General features: G+C 42.6%; 1 protein-coding gene across 3 annotated transcripts in view; it reads right to left on the reverse strand.

Moving 5' to 3' along the window:
• Window positions 1–22,249, reverse strand: part of Gramd1b (GRAM domain containing 1B) — a 168,300-nt gene that overhangs the window by 57,535 nt on the left and 88,516 nt on the right. The window lies entirely within an intron of this gene.

Here is a 22,249-nt window from a genome sequence, read left to right on the forward strand (position 1 = left end):
CTCTGGGACAGAATAACTCAGGTCTAAATTAGGCAAAGCATGCAGAAACAAAATGCAGGCAGTCTGGGTCCACAGTTAAATTAGCTTCACCAGCTTTCTCTGTAGTCAGGGGATGCCCTGATACTTGTCAGATGCAAGTTCCTAGCCAGGTAGCTGGAATTGCAGGTTGGTGAGAAGTGGATGACCACATCTAATCAGCCCTTCCCTCAGTTCACTCACCTCATCGGCTACCTGTATAGTTAATCCCTTTCTGACCCCTGGGATTCAAAACTAGTTCTGATTTATTTTTTGTTAAAGATAAAACACAAGCATGCCACAAAATGACCATTGTGTTAAAATCATGGAAATTTTCAAATAAAGAGGTCCGTTCACCTGCCTGGTTTCAGGTAGATACCTAAGTCACCCAAAAGGCTTTAACCTAATATAATATACATTCAAAGTACAAAATCTCAAAGGTTTTCTTTTGTCTTTCTCACTGTTTTCTTTCACCACTAGGAAGTTATGACTTGAAAAATGTTGTATTTCACTTAATAGCATTTTCCTTCTTTCTAGCTTTCCCAGACTTGAGGCTAGTTGCTGAAGTATAACCCTTCTTTCTTATCTTCCTTTCTTCAAGAGAAATTATTCTACTTCCCTATTCTACAAACCTATTCTCAGGAGTTAAACTGTCATTTATCTATAGCATCTTCACCCAATCTTTGTGGAGCTCTTTTTTTTTTTAAATTTCTTTTTTTTAAAATTATTTTATTATTCATATGTGCATACAAGGCTTGGGTCATTTCTCCCCCCTGCCCCCACCGCCTTTTGTTGAGCTCTTAAGGCAAGTGGCAGAGCAGTCGCTTAATATGTAAATCATATTAAATTGTCAGTGGACAACACTGACATTTTTTATTTTAAGCTCCAACTGCTTTCTGTAGCTTTCTCCTAAAGGGCCCATTCTCCCCCTTTGGGAGCTGTCGGGTAAATCCAGTTTTGTTTCCATGTGGCATTTTCACACAGCTCTTCTGCCTTCTCTATATACCTGCTACTCCATCACAAAATATGGTCATGGATTCCCTCAGGCACTGATTAGGCTCACTCTCTCCTCAATGGATTCAGTAGATCTCAACCCAACTTAAATGGAGGAGCCCAGACATGGCTTAATTCTGCAGAGAAGAGGTGCAGCCAGCTCAGAATAGAACAGAATGATCACCCCATGTACTTTAGAAATCAGAGCACAAATCTAATTTTGGAATCATCTTCTGAATCAGGGGAATCTGGAATTAGTCACCATTCTCTTATGAGTCTCTGGATACTGTGCTTCCACCTTATCCTACAGCCTAAGGAGAGTGTTGGCACGTGTTACATATGTATGCATATCCCTACAAGGAGCACACTCACCCACCACTTCCCCTACCAGACAAACCCAAGTTCTGGTGGGATGATGAAGAAGTCACCCAACTCTTATTCTAATTCAGGTCACATTACAAATCCTGAATGGCTGATAGGAATATTTCTAGGCCGCATGCAAAACCACAGACCTTAAAGTTTCTCTTATCTGGACACAAAATATTTTTTTTTTTTACATTTTCAAGTGGTTGAAAGAAGTCAAAAGAGTAATTTGTCATATGAAAGGTATATGAGATCCACATTTCAGAGTCCACAAATAAAGTTTATTGTGAACACAGCCACGTTCATTTGCTCACAAATTTTCCATACTCACTTTCACTGCACCAAGTAGACCTGAGTACCAATGGCAGAGACAGTACACTCACCAAGCCTAAAATATTTACGAGTTTACTGGCCCTGGTCTAACAATGTATGACCTTGTAAAAGTCTATTCTTCAACTTTCTCCTCTGTCCCCCAAACAAGGAACCTGTGTTTCCAGAGGCCACACACACACTTACTGGAAGAAGGAGCTTCGAGCTTGTTCATTTCAAAAGGGGAAATTTGTAGGGCCAGCAAAGAGATGAAAAGACAGGTTTTTTTTTTTTCTTTCCCTCCCCGCCTAGGTAGGATGATAAAAATTCCAATCACTGCATTCTCTCCCCAGCTGATGTTCAATGTTGCTTAAATGTCTAAAAAGTTAAACAAACTGATTCCCCACTCACCACCCACTTCCAAGTTCCATCTTGGTCCTAGACTTCTCTAACCTGTGGAGTGCTATCCAAGTCAAAGGCTAGAAATATGGCCATCATTCAAGGTTAGCTGTGGGAAGAGGCGAAGTGGAAGGCAGAGGAGCGTAGGGGTGTCCACAGAGCAGAGCTTACTAGCAAATGTCAGAGAAGAGGCAAGGATCACTTCCCCCAGCCCTGGCTGAGCTCTTGGCTGAGGCCTCAGGGATTCAGCAAGTTCCAAGTCCTCCCCCACCTATCCACTTCCCTAAATCAAGCAAATAACTAACAATGCAAGGAGATGTGGGGGAGGAAGGCCCAGCCACTGGGTGTCTATTTTCTCAAAACACATGGTAAATCTCTGAGCCAAGTGTCGGCTAAGCCAAAGAAGAAACAAATCCCTTTATTTCCCTGAGCTGCAAACTACTCATTTCCACACTTATCCTCTCCTAATGCTGGCGAGACCTGTGTATCCCATGGGGACAAGAAGTATCTGTCCCCATCTTCCTGACCATTGCTCTGGCCACCTCCTACCCACAGGGACACCACAGAGGAAGTCAGTGGGTGGGGACAGGAGCACATGGCTTGTCCAGCCTCCTCCAGGATCTCTGGGCCACCTCTATGACGCACCACTAATTCAATCCCTGGACCTTCTTTCTCCAAGTCAGAAGGCTCTGGTTAAGGCTTGCTGTCAAGGGGACCCCATTAGCTCCAGCCCACCCCAGGGCCACCCTTCGGTGCTCCAAAGTTCAGCTCAAGTGGTGCTGCTGGAGAGAGAGGAGGAGGAGGAAGGGAACAGGCCAGGAGGGGACAGAACGTGGCATGATGTCACACTGGCTGCTTTCGAATCCCCGAACAGAGAACAGAAGCAAACAACATGGACTCCAGATTTACACTGCCTCCAAAGGTTTGTGTTCTTGGCAGCCCTAAGCAGCGTGCACTCGCTGGAAAAAGCACATCACCAGACAGACAGGTCCACATTCCAGCCCCCAGGGTCCCCACCTGACCCCAGGACATAGCTACCCCTTCCCAAAAATCCCACAAGGAAACAAAGATAGACTGTCACATAAACACACAAGCGTCAGCACGAGGTAGCACTAACCTGGAAGCCATTAGGAAGAGTAGCAGAGCGCAGCGCAGAGAGGAGCTCATTCATTCATGCATTGGGCAGTGGGGGGCGGGGGAGGGGAGCAGGGGCCCTGAGGAGGTCGGAGGGCACTCACCTCCATGCCCATCTCAAGCCCTGTTTTTACTGGGGAGGGGTCTGGGGAGCAGGGCTCTCATAAGCTGGGGGAGCTCCCTTGGTCTGCTGTTTTGCACTGCTCTGGAATTTTAGGCATGACCCCCCTTTTATTTTCTTTTCCCCCACCTCCCTCTGTGGCTGTAATTTGGTGTGGTCTTGCAGCGTACAGAAGTCCCTCACTCGCCCTCACTCCTTTCTCTCTCCCTCTCTCGCTCTCTCTCCCTCGGACTCCCTCACACACAGCTGTTCTGAGCTCGGGCACGCACGCGCACAGGCGCACAGATACACTCAGACACGCACCCTCTGGAGCGCAGACACACACGTGCGCGCGCGCGCGCGCGCACACACACACACACACACACATGCTGCCGCCTGCCGCTTTACATAATGCAACTCTTTGGTGCAGTCAGCTTGCCAGCTCTCAATTATTCATGCCAGCTTGGAGGACAGAGCCACTGGAGCCACTGCAGGCATTATTTCCTCTTCATCCCCAAATCTGACAAAATACAAGATGCTCCCCTGGCTGTCACCAATTATTTCCCAGGTGTTGCCTATTAGGTCAACCTGTATCAAGGAGGTGATGCTAAATAAAGACACAGGTGCCTGGCTCTAAATAGTGGCTTGCATCCTTCACAGGGTGACAGCTGCTCTGTCTTCCTGAGCCCTGGGAATCAGGAGGAGGAAGGAAGCACTGGACATATGCAAGGGAAAATGGCTGAGTGCCTCTTTAGGACAGCATCTCCCTGACTTCTGAAGCAACAAAGATTGATGTTCGCTTCCTGAGCAGGTGAGGAAAACAAAACTCGAATTTAAACACTTGCCTTCATGACAAAGCAGGTCATCTGAGTTTGCAAGTTCTGAGCTGCACCTCTTAAAAGTGTATTTTCTCCATCCATTCACTGAAATACAGTATTGGTGCCCAGACACACAGCCCCCGGGGTGGATGTTCTGTCTGGTATTCTTCTCAGCAATGATATTAATACATACCCTGAAAGTCATTCCTGGCTCATAAAGCACTTTGGTTCACATCAAGTCACTCAGCTCCTACCACAGTCACATGAGTAGGTCTCAGTGGCCCCTAATACATTAGGATGCTGAGTCCCGGAACAGTGATGGTCGCATGGGAAAAAAAAGAGTTGGGACTCCAGATCACCTGACTCTGCTGCCAGGACAATGCAATGCCTGAGATAACGTAAAAGAGGCAAAATTTACTTTGGCTTACAGTTTTGGGGGTTTCAGTCCATGGTCACTTAAACCCGTAGGTTTTGGGCCTATGGTGAGGGAGCCCGTCACGGTGGATGTGGGGGCAGAAATTTGTTCACCTCATATATGCCAAGACTGAGAATATAGCAAAGACTGAGAAAGCAAGGGTTCGGGTCCCAAAGACAATGACCTGACTTCCTTCCACTAGGGTCTACTCCTGAAGGTTCCACCACCTCCCATTAGTGCCACGAGCTGGTGCTAAGCCTTCAGCACATGGGTCTTTGCAGGACACTCCAGCTCTAAACTGTAGCACTGCCCAATGCCCTGTGTTTGCTTGTGAATATCTGGAGAACCACTGTCATCTGCTAAGGGGTGTGGGAAGGGAACTCCAAATGTGGACCAAAACCAACAGCAAAAGCCAAGAAGATGAAGACTAGCAGAGTGCACCTCCAACTTTCATTACTTGAGAACCTTATTAATCAACACATTCTGATGTAGCAGGTCCAGAATGCCCAAAAGTCAGTCTTTCTAACAAAGTCCCAGGCAATATTCATGTTGCCATTTCACGCACCATGCTGAGTAGCAAAAGGCAGACTTCATTCTTTCTTCTTCTTTGGATCTTCCTAAAGGACAGTGTTTGTCTGTCTGCTGTAGCTCAGACAGCAGGTGGATACTCTGGTCTACGGGTGTCTTCTGTATCCTGCTCAAGTTCATGTTGAGAGCTAAAACTTTGGGGGAATCGATTGGCAAAAAAGGTTTATTCTGGAAGTACAAGCCCTGCAGGTTCATCATGACAAGTCTTTCCAAGATTGTTTCATTCTGCAGCCTCATGGTAGCTAGGAAGAAGAGCGGTTTGGGCTCTCCGGCCCCATCTCACTTATGTAGAGGAATCTCAGCTCCAAAAAAAAGGCCTATCAGCAATGCTGACAGATACATGCACTGCCCCAATTCTACCCATTCTGAAATAGCTTGTCTTCCTGCCTCTTATCTTTTAATCCTCAGAATGACCTTACACTTGGATCTGGATCCAAAGCTAAGTTTTTCTGCTTTCTGCATATGTAAGCCTCAGTAGTCTTTCTCCTTCCCCCAGTCTCAGATTTTTCTATCTGAAAAAGCCAATACATATGTATTTCTTCCTTTGTACTGTCAAACAGATGATGTAATAAAATAAATGCATGTGAAAGTGCCCAAGAAAAAGTTGAGTGCCTCCCCGACTCCTGCCTTTACAAACTGGAGTACATAATTTAGAACTTAATTGCAAATTCTGCTGTTCTCTCTGTTGGTCTTACTTCCCAGTTAAGATTGTATACTGTTTCTTTCATGTCCCTCCAGCATACAGGCATACTGGGTACAGCACTAGGCAGTACCTTTGCTTTGACGGTGATGCTCCATTAAGATAGTAAACAAGGGATGGGTGGAGTCAAAGGGTAGACATCCCCCTCCTGGCTTCCCCATTCCCTCACAACATATCATAACAACTTTTCCGGGACGTTCCTACTTCTACTATAGAAAGGAGATTCATTGTTCTCATATTTATCCCTATGTTAGCATTTACATGGCTTAGATTAATAACTTTAAGTTAAAATGGTAAACTCAGGGCTCAGAGAAATCTAACTGGTTCTATCGATTACCAATTTTATAATCTTTTTCAAAGCTAAGCTTCAGGTTTCTAGATCTAACTTCCTCCTTTTTATAAGCATTTATTAACTGTACAAATAATGTGCTTCTACATGACATTTTCATATACATATATAACTTTGATCATATTCATCCCTTTATAAATTTCTTGTCTTTAATGTAGTCACAAAGCCAACAGAATCATACCTGATTTGTGAGGATTAAATGAGGTCAACACATTTAGCAAGCTTTTTACTTCACCTAATATATAAGGTGTATCCTTGAACTAAATTAAAGCTATTATTCTCTGTATTGACCAATGGCAATAACTATTGCTGAAAATACAATAAAAGGAATCTTCCAGTGCTGAGACAGGTAATCCTAAATTTTTGATGGACTCTGGAACTAAGGAAAATCTCAATTCCATAAGATTAATGTTATTTCCTCGGTTATCAACATGTTTGCCTTCTCACCAAACTGGATCTCATTAGATAAAAAGGTTATAAACCAAGCAAATCAGAGTCTCTGGTCTGCTGGGTTATAGAATGTAAGCCTTTCTTTCACGATAGAAACTCCTCACTTGAACTACAATAAAACCCAAATTATCCTGATAATAGCAAGAGTATTTTCTAAGTGCAATGTAATTTGTTAAGCCCCTGATAAGAACGATTTCATTAAATAAGAAATAAGTACTCATAATCCCTATTTTTAATATGATGAAGAGGCAGAGAGTTTAACAATTTTCCTGCATATATAGTTATTAAACAGAAGGGCATGTGTCTGAACATACCCAATCTGCATCCCCTGCATCCTAGTCTCAACCATCTCACTGGGTGGGAAAAGGAGGTGCTGCTGACTTAAGAAGGCACAGGCCCTTTGCTGACATTGTCAATCCGCACTGAGACTTCCACAGATGGAGACCTGCCCCCAGATTCAATCCCCACAATTTAACCGCTAAGCTATTTAATGCCTAAATTACTGAACTCTTTTCTGAAAGTGAATTTAAGAAATTCAGGTACAAGTAAGTACCCTGTTCTGAATGACACCTTTCCCAAGGAAAAACCAGCTTCTAGGTTGTTTGTTTTTTTTTTTAAGTTTGAGATTCTTATGCAGTATCAACAGCACTTTCCAGAGAGCATCCTAGAGAAATCAGAATAAGGATGAAGTTATGTCTGCAAACTCAACTGAATTAAATAGCCCCAGCAATGATCAGTTCATACAAAGAAAGTTGGGGCCCACACAGGACTGTTCTCTCCAAGTGCTTACTGTTGTTGACAAGATGGGGAGACAGAGATGGCGATGACAAAGGCTACAAAGGCTAGACACGGTCTTATTGTATCTTTGAATCCTGCTTGCATCTCACGATGAAGACTTTTTTACAGAGGAAGTATTCCAGACAGTTTAATTGAACCTGATTTTGTTGAATAATGGGGAGTGATAGGCAAAAATGAATCTGCTTGTCTTAATTGTTCCCTCTATATCACAGAGGCTTTTATAATGTAGACAGAAAACTCAGAAATTCCTAAAGTGTGTAGAATATGTCAAGGAGGGGGAGAACAGAGAATCTTTTAAACTATAGGAACAAGGGTAGGTACTTTTACACATTTTATTCTTTCATTAAACTTTTATTTCAAATTGAAGGGGAAACTGAGTACCAAATAAGCTTGCTCTTATCCCAAATCACATAGTTATTTTAAAATTCTTGTTTTCATCATACCTTGCTACTTCCATAAACACCTACTTAGGTAAAAAGCACTTAACCTTCAAAACAATGCTGCAGAATAAGTTCCACTGTTCCCACTTAAGCCAGTAATCAATTTATTGCCCCTGAGCTCCAAATTCACTCTTCTTTGCCTGTCTTATGCTGCTATAGCTGTTCCTCTGACAAATGGCACACAGTGTTACGTGTTGTCAGCAGAGGGTGCTGAAGGGACAGGGTAAGCACAGGGAACTCCCTCAGTGAAACCCAAATGGAGTTTCCAAATCATGTGGCCCTCTGTGCAGCATCTCAAGAACAGCACCTCAAGGCATCCATTGGGCCTTGGCAACAGTCTCTCCAATGAGCTCTGAATCTCAGTCTTGGGCTGGGGACCCTCTTATAAGTTTACCTCTTCATTGAGTGTTCTGCCTCAACCCTAGAAGACCAACTGCTCCCCTACATATCTACATCTGTTATTCATGCACTCCTTGGAGTTCTCTATGCTTTTACTTGTTAATGATTCTTAATATTAAACTTTCCCTGTTCAAATCATTGACATAGTTTGCATGCTGACTGAATCCTCACAGATACACTCCTCTGAGCAAAAAGTTCAGTTGAGTAACACGTGTTCCATTCCCTCCAGTTACTCAGTAATGATAAAATGACTATAAGTATGAGCCAGGAACAGTTTTGATACATTTAATATGTTCCCTCAATTGGTCCTCACATCAACCAAAGAGGAAACTGAGGCATCTCAGGGATTAAATAATTTCCTTCAGATCACAGATAGTAAATACAGAAAGCAAGATTTGTCTCCCAGCATTCTGACTTCAGACTCCATTCTCAGTCATTAAGCAATTCTGCTTCCACAACTGGTTATAATCACAGAGAGAAATGAGGAAAAGAAAGGAGCAGAAGTAACATATATAAACAGAGTTTCTGAGAAGTTTGGAAGAAAAGAAAAGCTAAAACTTAGCTGAGGAAGCCCACATATGCACAAAGAATTTAAAAAATGAGGAGTCATTAAAGGTCTTTTAAGTTAGTCCTGACCATGTAAACGGGTTGGTATGCTTGGGCCATCAGGTACTCTGGAGACCCCATTAAATAACTCATTCCAGAATTAGTGTCTAAAATATTGCCCATGTTTTATGAAGCACTAATGCAGGAGAAATTATGTTCCACAAGTTTCCACTCTACCATCGTGAGCGCAACACAGACTAATTCACAGGAGCCAAATTGGGGGTATCTGAATGACTATACTGATAGCTTCTGATCTAGCTGTAAGCCAAGACCTCTCTCATTAATACTGCATCCCTCACATGAGGAGCAGAGATCTCTACATAATTAAAACCTGAAGCAAGAAATGGCTAGACGGATGGAGGAAACAGTTGAAGATTCAGATGACACCATTACAATGCTCACTATGGAACACCAGCCAACAGCGCCACTAAATCAGGTACCCACCCTTAAGGTCAAACCTCATCATGAGTACAGTGATATGGTATAAACGCCTTCCCTAGGGCCAAATGCAGCCAAGCAGTATTTTTTTTCTCTTTATTCATATATTCATATGTACATACATTGTTCAAGTCATTTCTCCCCCCTGCTCCCCGCCTCCTTCCTCTCCTACCCCCCTAGCTTCCAGGCAGAACCTGTTCTGCCCTTTTCTCCAATTTTGTTGAAGAGAAGACATAAGCAATAATAAGAAAGACAAAGCATTTTTGCTAGTTGAGATAAGGATAGCTGTACAAAGAGATTCCTTGCATTGCTTCCATGCACAAGTGTATTACAACCTGAATTGATTCATCTCTACCTGACTTCTTCACTACTTCCTGGTCACCTTCCCATATTGACCTCTGTTGCTTTAAGGTTACTGTATTAGGTCCTCAATACTTTTTAATATATATTCCTAGCCTACTGGGGACAGAGCTTGCTGGGGTCAGAACACCCTCTACACATCAGATAAATCCTGTTTCACCAAGCATATCAATGTTCTCTCCCAATTTTCCTGTAACACAATTCAAGTAGAATAAATGGGGCCTGGATATCACCTTTTTTTCTTTCCTACATGTTCCCAACCATCAATTCCAGATTTTCAGCCAGGCTCAACTACAAATCCACTAAATATATCAGTGGTTCCCAATTTTTGCTACACTTTAGAAACATCTGCAAGTTTTGACCTCTCCAACTGGTCAGGTCACACCCCATACTAATTTAAATCAGAATGCCTGGGGGTTGGAGTCAGCCATCAGTATTTTTTTTAGGTATTCCCAGGGATTACAATATATAGCAAAGTTTAGGGATCACAGGTCTACATGATTACAGCCTAATTTGGTAGGAACGGACAGAATTATCTCAGAAAATATAACCTTATGATCCATATCTTGAAGTCAAATTTCTTAATCTCAGTCACTTTTCCTAGAATAAGGGTGAGAATGTGCCAAAACTTGCCCTTTGGGCTTTATGAAGGGAACATTGGTTTACATCTTAGTTACCTTGTTATTCCAATTTCACAGAAGAGGAACTTGAGTCAAGAGATTATGAACACATTTGTAAATTTATTCAGTACATCAAGACATCACTTACAATATTTAAAATGGTCCAATCATCTTTTTGTTAGTTCCCCCCCCACTCTAATTTTGGGGGATTTTTACTTCAATCCAATTCTACTTTCTCTATTCTGGCCCTAAAAACAGCAACTGCATGTGGCTACATTTCGTGCCATTCTGAAATGCACTGAAAAGAATGAAAATCTCTCTTTTTTCCAGATCTCCAGATTGGTTGCTTGGAGGCACCAAGCAAGAATCTACACACGATGACAAGCAGTAAAGGTGTTGTGCACCCAATCCAGAGACAGAGCACAGCGCATTAGACCTTGAATGTGAGAAGGACAGGTCAAGGGACTGGAGTTGATTCCTGGGGAGAAAAACAAAAGAGGAATTGGGGAACATGCAGCTAAAACAAATAGTCTATGGTCATAATTCCATGGGAAGCAGGGGCTAGCACAAGTCTATGAGAAGCCTAGGAGATACAGAACGACTTAGAGAATAAAAGTAAAAAGTGAGAAATGACAATGGGATTGGTAGCTCCAGGGCAGAAATCAGGGTCTCACTTGCCAGGGAAAATCGTAAAGCAAGTTGTTCTCTTTATCGGTAAGTGTAACGGCCCAAGCAGGAAGGCCAGGAACCAAGAACCTGACGGCAGGGTGGCTAAAAAGAGGGGTAGCTGATCTTTAAAACATGGGCAGGGATCTAGTCTGTTTTAATGATGAAAATTAAAGTCCATCAATTTGCCCATAATGCCAAATTGGCATGGCAGGGGACTAAATGAAAACAGAAACAACTTAGCTCAAATTGTCCAAGTTCTGGACAGGGTCTCTGCTAACTACCTTCTTGACCTTTCAGGTGTGGCTCTTCTCCCAGGAGGAATGCTCTCTATCAAAAGGGGTGACTCATGCTCTCTTAAGAGGGTGATTGAGAGAATGGAAAAACTGTAAAGCGACGTACTACATTCTAGAGTCCTAGAACAATCTGTGAATATTATATCAGGCTGGGTGCCTTGAGGCAGGGGGGGTCTCTTCAGTTCCTGAACAGTCCACTCATTTCCCCATCACATAACAAATGCTAGTGGGTCACAACTGAATTCCTCTTTGGAAACTTCCCTTGGCTAAACCCAGCAGCCTCAAGGAATAATATGACCTTTTCTGAGCACAGACCACATCCAATGACTAGTCTGTGAAACTGCCATTACCTCAATCCAGGATAACTCTGCAAGGCCATCCCAGCCCACAGCTTTCCATGGGACTGGCCAAAGGGTCTTGCTGATGTATCAAAATTTAACCTTTCCCTCTGTCCAATCCTGGTTTTCTCACTTCCCTCTAAGCAGGAAGACCATGTATCTTGGGAACAGCTCTGCTCACAAAAGCATTCCCCAAGAAACCCTGGACAAGCAAATCTGTGAATCTTTAGAGCCTAAAACATACACTAATTACCACCAAGGATGTGTGCAAATAAAGAGAAAAGACACAGTGCTAGACAAAGGTGTGGCTCAAGTGGTAGAGGGCTTGCCAATTCAAGCACAAGGCCCCGAGCTCAAACTCAAGTACCACGAAAATAATTTTCAATTAAAATAAAATACACACTACTAATATTTAAAAAAAAAAAAAAAAAGCTATGTCCAAAGCTCAGGGCATTCGGTACCACTTTAGAATCTCTGTTGCCACTTGCAACAGGCAGGGACCGTGCTATGGCCTCCACCCCTCTGCCCATTTAGGATATTAGGAGAGACTAAGCCCCTCTCCAAATCACCTCTTTGCAGAGGTAACTGGCCTCTTCTTAATCCTGGATTAAGGTCTTAAACAGGGAAGCCTGCTTGCTGGGTGCCCTAGTTAAGATGCTGACACATTGTGCTTAAGTATTGTGCTTAAGTACAGACCTTGAGTCTCTCCTGCCACTGATCCAAGGCTTGAGCCTCAGGACATTCTCCTCCATCTTGCTCCATCTCAGGCCCACTCTTCTTTTAAACTAGAGAGCACCCACCAGCTTTAGCAGCTAACAGAACTTGCATTATAAGAACACCATTGTTAGGCTCTTAAACTTCACTGGGAGTGAGTAAGGAAAAGAAGGGAAGAACCTGTGTGGTTTTGTGTACATGCATATGGAGATGGGAAAGACACTGGGGATCATGATGCTTTAGGAAGGAATCTTAGTCAATTTGATGACCAATCACCAACTGGAGACCCTGGTACATGACAAAGAAGCAGCAGCTGTTGCCTCCTGACCCACAGTGAATACCACATATATTGTGAGGTTGGTTGATGGGGTCCATCAGCAGAAAACCCAGGTGGAAAGCAATGAGCCAGAGCTCATTTTCAAACATCCTGACCCAACTCCTCCTTAATCCATCTCCTCCAAAGTACCTGGCGGGCCTGTTATGCAGACACTGAGAGGACTTCCATGATTTCTCTTTCCCTGTGATGGCACAGAGGTCTGGACTCCAGGAAGTGCTATCCAGTCCCTGGACACATCCCCGCAGATGTGTCCAGACTGTTTTGAGAAGTTGCCAGATCCTGTTTGGGTTTCCCTCCAATGTAGGGTCCCTATCTACATACAGACATCTTTTCTAGAGGTCCATTTTCCCTATATGTGACTATCTGTAGTTGTTAGTCTGCTTAGTTACTCTTTCCAAACACAGCACTGAGCTGCTCACATTACTGTCCCAAGGCAGGCTTCCTTCTAGTCAGGAACACAATATATACTTTCTCTTAATGAGATGATTTGGGCTGAGGGAGGAGTGACTGACATGCCTCAAACCAACACTCACTTTTTAAGATGACAGTTACCTTCTTGGAGTGTGGACATCCAGGTGACACTAATGTGTAACCAGGGACATGTCCTAACCTTACTCTTGGCCTCAGTTTCCCTATCTTTTGGTGTAACTGACCACCTAAGTCAGTTACAGTCTTCTGTAAAGGTCCATGATCATACATCAACTCATTCCTCTACAAGTGGCAAGAAGAAGCCAAAATGGTGAACTCTGCAGCCACAGAATGCCAGGCAGGAAAAGGCAGCCATATTGACCATGGCAAATTCAGCCAGCATCCCCAGCCATGTGTTGCTGAGCCCTGCTATCTTCCTACTCTCCTCAGCTAAAATGCCATTGGGGTGGCAATGCTGGGCAGCTGGGAAGAACTTTAAATGTTAGGCCAATTCCCTTAAAGAATTTTGGTATAGCCTGACTCTTCCAATCAAACCCAATGGGGACTGGAAGGGAACAAGCAGCGACAGAAGAGCTCTAACTAAGGAGACAAGTATCCAAGTGGCAAGCTGGGGACACTGACTTACTCCCCAATCCCTTCTCATCGTCAGTAACATGGCTCTAACTCAAATCAAATTCCTATTCTGCGGGCCACACACCGCTGATCACTTAACCTCTGCACCCTCAGGGTGAGAGTAACCCTGCCTTGTGTACGGGTTACTGCAGAACTATACCCTGACCCTTGGCAATACCTTTCATCTACAAACCTGGAAATAGCATGAGCATCTAGTTCCCGTGGGCAAAGACAGCAAAGCTTAGCATGAACCACAATGTGGCTGTAGGAGTGACTCATACCTTTGAGCCTCATCAACTGGAACAAGGGAGGGATTGTAATAATCTCACACCAATAATGCAGGTAGGCGCATACCTAGGAAGTACCCTACTCATCAAGGTCCACTGCTCCAAGAAGGTAAGTAAGACAGTGGGTCTGGAAACCCTGCCCTAGGCAAAACTGTAAATTAAGTAGGGATATTTAAAATAAAAATACTACCTTAGCATAAATAGGCTTTCAAATATTTGAGAAGAGGAAAAGAAGAGAGTAAACCAAAGGAGAAAAGAGTCTTGATGTTTTTGTTTCTTTAAAGGGGGATTAGCAGATAGCATAACTGGATTTGAAATAATAGGGACCCTCTGTGAGTTTAGAGAGCCACACACTACAGGAGGCTGGTAGGTCTGGGATGAGCTCTTGGTCGGAAAACTGGTTTTACATTCTCATCTCAGTCCAGATGACCTCCACAAAACAAGCCAACATCATGTGTGACTGGACAGTGCCCAGAAGCAGATGACACCTAAGGAGGCCCCAGAATAGAACACAATCTCTTCTGACTTTTGTACTGAAAGCCACCAGAGATTTCTGCCTGCTTCTATTGTGTATATGCTTCTTCTCTAGACTGAGAGTTAGCGTCCTCCCTCTTATCGTGGGCAGCCAGAAATACATCCACAGACTCACAAATTTCCATTGCGGAAAAGCGTTTTGATCGCTCAACCCAATTCTACCCAATGCAGTTACTTCCTCTGCAGTTTCCTCCAAAGGGAAAGTAATAGACTAGTAAAGGAACAAACACAAGGGTATCTTTTCCATTAGCCCCCAAATGAGTGAATCGGTATCCTAACTAATGGGTGCAGTAGGTACCTCATTCCTCGCCCAAGGCAGGTGGACAAAATGTCTCAATCAACTGAGATCCTATTTCTACCCATTACTGTGGGTTTCAGAGCAGTGAGTGGCATCCAAACCTATATCAAGAACAGAAATTGCCCTGTGCAGCTTCCTGGAAGTCTTGTAAAATATGCTCAAGTAGGAGGGAGTGGATGCTAAGAAAACCCTGCCCACTGCTGGGTCCCTGCATGCTGACATTTGTAATCAAAATGGAAAATATCCATGAACCATGCTCTGGAGGACTGGCTTCTAAATTCTTCTTCTAAATAATCTTTCATTTGACTCACCAAAATCCTGATATCAGAATCTATGAGATATAGGTTGAGTATGCCTTAAACGAAATGCTTGGGACCAGAAGTGTTTGGGATTCAGATTTTTTCAGGTTTTGGAAAAATTTTATATACATAATGGGTATCTTGGGGATAGTGCACAAGTCTAAACACACAGTTCATACAAATGAATTAACATAGCCTGAAGGTAACTTTATACAATTTTTTAGTGCACCTGTGGTCTATCACATAACGTCATGGAACTTTCCATGTGTGGTCTTCATCTCACCACCAAAATGCTTTTGATTTGGGGGTATTTTAAATTTCAGATTTTCAGATTAAGAAGGCTCAACTTATCTCACCATGTGTATGTGTAGTCTGGCATTTCTTTATTTGACCAATGACCTTTTCCTGGTCTTGATTCTTTCTCCCAGAACACCTTGGTGGGAAAAGGGGCAAGGACCAATCAAACAGCTCAATCCTCCCAGGTTAAGCACATCTCTCCCAACCGCCTCCCATGCCATATAGGTCCACACGCATCTAGACAAATATAACTACTGAGTAATACATTCAAAAGGAAATTAAAGAGCACAGGATGAAAAACAAGCCTTGAGCTGGAGACATGAGAAAATGTGGTCCAACAGAAACAGTTTCAGAAAAGTAATGGTTGAGCAAAACCAAGAAGTTATAATAAAGATTTGGATGCATGCTGAAATGCAGTGCCATGTTGGATCCACAGCAGCACTGACAGTAATGCTTCCCATGTACCCTTGGTTACACACATCCCTAAGCCCCCACAGACACTTCACTCCTCCTTCCCTGAGGTCAGAAAAGACTGCAGAGGGTTAATTCAACTCAGGAGACTGAGCTGGGTGTGGATAGTAATTATAATACCTTGTATTTATGTCTAGCTATTTCTGTCCTGCAGCTTGTTTTCTCTTCCTTCAATTCCCTCTGAAGAGGTCAGCCTTACTGATGTGGCTTTCTGGGTCTTCTTATGACTGCCTTTTCCATCTGTGAACATTGCCTGGAGGTAGAAAATGGGGGGAGGACTTTTCCCCTCCCTTTATAGACCAAGACAAAGGAAAGATAAATGGTAGGGCTCCCCCTTCACAGAACAAGCCACACAGAATGAACTGGGATTGGCTTAGGGTCAGCACAAGACTTCCTGGTCACTTACTAAAGCATGGTAATGCTTAGCACAACAAAAGCCAGTCTCAACCAGGGACCTTACCAGCTGGTGTTCTCCAAACTAGGTGATCAATTTACCACTGTGAAAAAGAAAAAGACAGTGATTTCAAGACCTACTTAGTATTCTATATCAATGTGCCAGTTCCATTGTGAGACCTTTATAAACATCAACTCCCTATAATGTAAGAAGTGAAAACAGAGGCACAGGTTGGTAGAAAAACTTACCCAAGATCACACAGATAGTAGCTAGAGGGGTAGGTTTCAAATCCAATTGGCCAACTCGAGTACCCGCTTCTAATTACACTTTCAGGGGGCTGAGTGAAAACATTCTGAGTCCTTAGAATCAGAAGTCCACATAATTCCAATGACTGGCCAGGTCAATGGTTCTCAAACTCTGGTGTGTCTATTTTATATTCAGATTCCTGGGGCCCAGAAATTCTGGAACTGGAACTCAGACCTGTAGTTTAATAAACATCTCAGGTGACTGTGCAGGTGGTGCCAGGCACTTGTGCCCTACACCTACCCACTCACCTGGGGCACATAAATAGCTCACTTTTTCTTTCCCCCTAGGGAATAACTGCCCTGGGGGAGGGGAGCTCGTGGCCCAGAGCGGGCTATTCTGTTCTTTAGCCTTGTGACAAGGCTGCCTTCAGATGGTGGGAGAGCCGGGGAGGGTGTCTGAATCAAGACAGCTCACCGTCCTCCACACTTGACATGCTGCACATCAGAGGGGAGCAGGCGGTTAGAAACGGGAAAAGAAAAAGAGGCTGGGCGGTCTGGACCCAGTCTCCCAGTGCCGGGACAATGGCCTCTTCAAATCCCTGGCATCTGAACTGGCAGTCAGCCATGAGGAAAGAAAAGAGCTCGCTGTCCCTTTAAGGATGTCTCTCTCCACAAAGGTCAGAGATGCCTGCTCAGCTTGCCCTGCAGCCACTTTGAGGCCCCAAGGGCTATGCTCCCACTTCCAGCTGTTTCTCCAAGCACTGGTTGTCTTCCAAAGAAGGCAGACCACCTGAGTGACAGCTGCTGACTCCAGGCAAAGAGGTCCAGGCCTGGACCTCATGTGCTTCTCAAAATCACCAAGGACAGTGAGCAAGAACTGGGACTTGGAAGACATGATCAAAAAGATGTCTGTAGGAGGAGGGGCAGGGGCCCAAAAGAAAACTAGTCAAAAAAAGGATGCTCCAAGAGAAACACAAAATTCCAACCAGAAGAGCAAAGGGTGACTGATGATTGATCCAGAAATCACAAAGAGTAGGGAGTGGAAAGGAGGTTGGCAGAAAAGAGTGGGCAGGGGGCTCTGCAGGGAATGCAGGGAATGGTTAGGGAAAAGGATTTTATCCTGCAAACCTGGATCAAATTCTGACACTATGTGACCTTGGGTGGCTTTTTAAATTTTCCATTAACATACATGGAACAGTAAGAAAAACTGAAAGAAACTACCTTTATTCTGGCATCGATATCATTAGGGTACTAGCCTCTCTACATGGGTCTTGCAGGCAGCACAGATTGTCAGATGTCAAGAGACCAGTACATGTCCCCAATTCTAATAAATCATCTTGCAAATACGTGCCAAGAAAAAATAATTAAGTGCCAAGAGGAAAAGAGGCATTCATTAAGAAAACTACATGGACCAGTGCAAACCACAGTTCTCATGTAAAACAACTTACAGTCAGTCACTGATCATACAAAGCAGGGATCAGCAAACTTTTTCTGTAAAGGGCCAAATAAATAGAAATATTTTTGTTATAATTATTGAACTTCATTGTTGTAGGGCAAAAGTAAAAGAATGTGGCTATGTCTGAGTACAACCTTACAACAACAGGCAGCAGGCTGAAGTTTGCTGATCCCTGAAACAAAGAATGGCACTAATGGAGGAAATGGTGAATCCTTATGGAAGATGGGTCAAACGATATGGTGACAGAGGTCTATTTCTTGCTCTTCTACCTTAGGACTACAAATATTTTAACTGCAAGTCAAGCACTCGACTGCCAAGAAAAGTTTCTAGCTAATACCAACTGAAATGGATTCTTTATGCCGGTCTCTTCAGTGTCTATGGTCTCCCTCTGCTTCAAAGGTTTCTTTATGTTGCTCTTCTGTGACATTTTGAGCTCCCAAGAGGCAGTCTCCTCCTTCAGAAGATTTAGTGAGGGACAAACATCCACCTTGGCATCCTTCATGACAAAGCGCCCATCTTCCACCCAGCCTTCCAGGCCCCAGAAGACTGGGTTCCTTCAAGTCTATTCTTTATCAGCTTCCTGAATACGTACTACACATAGAAGAGAATCCATGCATATTGTTACCCATTCACAGATTCATTTCAACAGGAGTGCCTACTACGTTCCAGGTAAATCTTGAGAAAACAAACATTTCATCCCTGCCTTAAGTGGAGTTGGAAGGCTGGAAGAGACGCTAGAATGACTGGCATTGTTTCTTAAGCCTCTCTGTGAGGTATCATTTCCTGCTCCCTGGTGTCTTCCCACTTAGGAGCTCAAGCACTGACAATGAGTTTCTCAACTGCACTAACAACTTTTATATCAAAAGCAATGGAGACAAAAAAGGAAGCAAAAAAAAATCACTTTCAAATTTGAAAAAAAACAAAAAACAAAAGCTTGCTCACTTTAGTCTCTCTGCATAGAATGGCCTCATTCCACAAATTCACCCTACCCAAGTGTCCCAGCTTTCTTTCAAAGCTCTGCTTCCAATGCATCCTCCTCAGGGAGAATGTCCTGATAAAGTCCCACAGAATTCCAGTTCTCTAGCATCCCTTCAAAGTCTCTAGTACAGTTTACACCTACTAACATAATGAGATCTTATCAGCTCTGTCCTAACCCTTAGACTGTTGCCTTCTCAAAATCCACACTCTTCCTTCTCTTTCTTCCACATTCTCCACGGGTTCTTGCAATTGGTGAGCTCTCCCTTAACTGTTGCCTGAATAAAAAAAAAAAACTGCTTCAATAGAAGAGCTGCTCTATCACACAATGTCCTCAGTGACCTTCCTGCACTGTTCCTGCTGTCATTAATTCATTCATTCACTCCTCCATTCAACCAAACCTAGATGGAGCACTTGTGTACCATGCAGTAGGCTGGAGATGATCATATATCTCATTGACAAACTCATTTAATCCACAAGCCAACCTACTAAGACAGGTATCACTGATACACAATCAGTGTAGACAGGCAGCGGCTGTTACACAATGAGAGAGGTTATTTCAGAAAGTCTCATGAAAAAATGTCTGCTGTAAAGTGGTCAGTCTTAACACTCTGGAAAAGAGGAATGTATGGGCTTGATGGTAGGAAAATAGATATGAGATTCAGCTCCTTCTAGTCCCATGACTGAAAATTGTCCCTAGTTTTATAAAAAAGCAGGTATTATTTATATCAAAATGGACCAATGTGTTAAATTTAAAAACAAAATCACAGCAGGATTCAAAGAAATCATAGGTAACATGAACACTCAAGGTTTGGGAAAAACTTTCTGTTCTTCCAAACACAGACACCACAAAAGAAAAGATTAGTTGACATGATCCCATTCAAGAAACTAACAGACTTCAATGTGCCAAAAATCCACCTGAAGAAAAAGACAAAGGAAACTGTGGTTAAACACTTGTACCATACATCTCTATTAGAATGAAGAGTTCTTAGCATTGAAAAAGACAAATATGTCAACAGAACAGGGGGCCAAGGACAAAAAAGGCAGTTCATAGAGAAAATATAAATCAGAAAAAGGGAAATTAAAAACATGTCATCAATGATCAAAGAAATGCAAATTAACGCAACTCTGAGGTATAAAGGATAGTAAATGATAATACCAAGGCAAGCAAGGACAAGGAAGGAAGCAAGTACTCTCACAACTTGATGGTGGTTGTGTGTAAATCAGAACAACATTTGTCAGAGGCAATTTAGAACATGAATCAAGTCTTTGACTCAGAACTCTGGCTTCTAGGTTTCTATTAGCCAAGACATTTTAATTGAAAAAATTAGATATAAAGTAAACGTTAAATATGAGTAAACTGGACAAATAAGCAATGCATACTTACAATGCTACCTTTAAAAGTAATTATGAGTCAGTACTCATTGTTTTAGAGAGATTAGATATTGTTGATTATCAGAACAGTACAAAGAGTCCATTACAAATATATCTAACAAATTATAATATACATATAATAGCTTGAAAGATTTGAACCACAATGCTGAGTGATTAACCACAAGGGGCGATTATGATGGTTCTTTTGACCTTTATATTTTCTCATTTTTCTACAATGCCAAGAGATACCTTGTGTGTAAAATAAGTCAAATAAATTATAACTACTGATAGTTTTTTCTGAAAAAATGTCTTTAGTTCTGATTTTCAAAAAAGAAATACATGAAAGAATGAATGTGGAAAAGACACTGATACCTAATCAGACACAATAAAATTATGCAAATCCAAGCAAAGGGCTCAGAGAATAGAACTAATTCCTACTTGGGGACAAACTAAAACTGAAAACATTTTTCAAGCAGGTGGCAATGAACAGCTAGAATTTATATTAGCAGAGATAAGAGAGCATAACCAAAGTCTTCCATAATATGAAATGGTACCTGACATGCTCTGGGAAGGACAGCTATGTCGGTGGCTGGGATAAGAGGTTTATGGAAGGATGGAATGAGTGAGTAATGAGACTAGATGGTCAGGACAGAACTAGACTACAGAAGACGTTGCATGCCATGACAATAGGCATGGCTCCCTAGGCAATAGGGAGCCAAAAGCAGTTTTTGAAGAAGGGTTGGTAATCTGACCTGTATGTCAGCTTAGTGAAAAATGGATCCAAGAATTAGATAATTTAGCCTAAAAAGTCAATGAAGTAATGATGCAAACTCTAACTTAGATAAAGCTTATAAACATTGTGCCAAGTGAAAGAGACCAGACACAAAAGTTTGTGCATATCATTCCATCCACTCATATGCAAGTCCAGAGATAGAAATGGTTGCATAGGTGGAGCTGGAGGATGGAGATGAGTGGTAGAGGTGCTAGCTAATTCTTTGTGAGGAGATAAAATGTTCTAGTGACAATCATCTGTGAACAGTAAAAAACATTAGATTGTATGCTTTTTATTTTATTCTGTTTTGAGACAGGGTATCACTGTGTAGCCCAGCTGGTTTCCAACTCTCAATCCTCCTCCCTCAGTCAATCCAGTGTTGGAATTAAGGCTGTCATGCCAGTTGGACTGTACATGTTAAATGAATGAAATTTATAGTTTGTGAATTACATTACAATAATCCAGTTAAAAAGAGAGATTAATTAGGTGGCCCTTACAACACACCAAGCAAAACACTAGGTTATGAATTAAGAAGATAATGGCAAGAGTCTTGGAAAGGGGAGAAAAGCAAGTAAGAGACACCCACAAAGACATGGGGAGTGAGGAAGAACACATAAAAGTACCAGAGAAGCTTCCAGAGGAAACGACAGGGAGAGCAGTATGTAAGAGTTTGGATGGGAGACTATTACAAATTTTGTTTTTTATTCAGTATTCGAATGTAAGAGCCATCCCAGGAAGAGAAGAAGCAGAGAGAAGTACATATCTTTAAATTAGAGTCCTTTTCCTGGATGGCTACCTTATAATCGGTGGCAAGGATTACTAATTACATTTAGTGCTAGTGATCAGCTCAAAGGTGATCCAAACTTATGCCTAGAAATATTCTTAGGAGAATTTTGGCAGAGGAAGAAGCTAAGATAGTGGCAAGTGAGAAAAACCAAGTCTATGTCCGTGTATACAATACCCTCACAATGTAACAGTGCTCAGTACTTAACTGCTCCAAGTACAGATTTTTTTAAGAAGGAGTTATTGCCATTATTGCTGTAAATGGCATGCTTTGTACAAAGGCTGCTCACTTAGCTAAGTGCCAATGTTTGACTCCTACTACTAAGAGGCCTCACAAGAACATAAATTTATTTTGCATCAAAGAAGGCAAGAACATGA

This window comes from Castor canadensis, chromosome 2, assembly GCF_047511655.1.
Source record: "Castor canadensis chromosome 2, mCasCan1.hap1v2, whole genome shotgun sequence".
Classification (NCBI taxonomy): Eukaryota; Metazoa; Chordata; class Mammalia; order Rodentia; family Castoridae; genus Castor; species Castor canadensis.